Here is a 328-nt window from a genome sequence, read left to right as displayed (position 1 = left end):
CCTCCTCTCCTAACAAATCAAAGAAGGCCTCAGTCTCACATGCCTTGGGCAGAGACAATATCAAGGGGAGATTTTAACAATATCAATATCTCCTACTTTTCAAACTTGAACACCCTCAATCACATAGACCTTTTGTTTTAAGATGGTGCACAAATACAACCAGGACCAAAGTAGATGAAATTTGGGGAAATACTCTTCTGTGAAATTTCTCTCCCCTCCTCATTGGACCCATTCTACAGTCGGAGAAACGGAGTCTCTTTGTGGAAGGAGTTCTCTTCTAAATGTTCAGGCAAGCAGAGGTAGCAATCTTCTTTGAGATGGATATATA

This window comes from Nannospalax galili, unplaced genomic scaffold (genome assembly GCF_000622305.1).
Source record: "Nannospalax galili isolate Female #2095 unplaced genomic scaffold, S.galili_v1.0 scaffold84, whole genome shotgun sequence".
NCBI lineage: Eukaryota > Metazoa > Chordata > Mammalia > Rodentia > Spalacidae > Nannospalax > Nannospalax galili.
The sequence above is the reverse complement of the archived record's forward strand: the minus strand, read 5'-3'. Positions refer to the sequence as shown.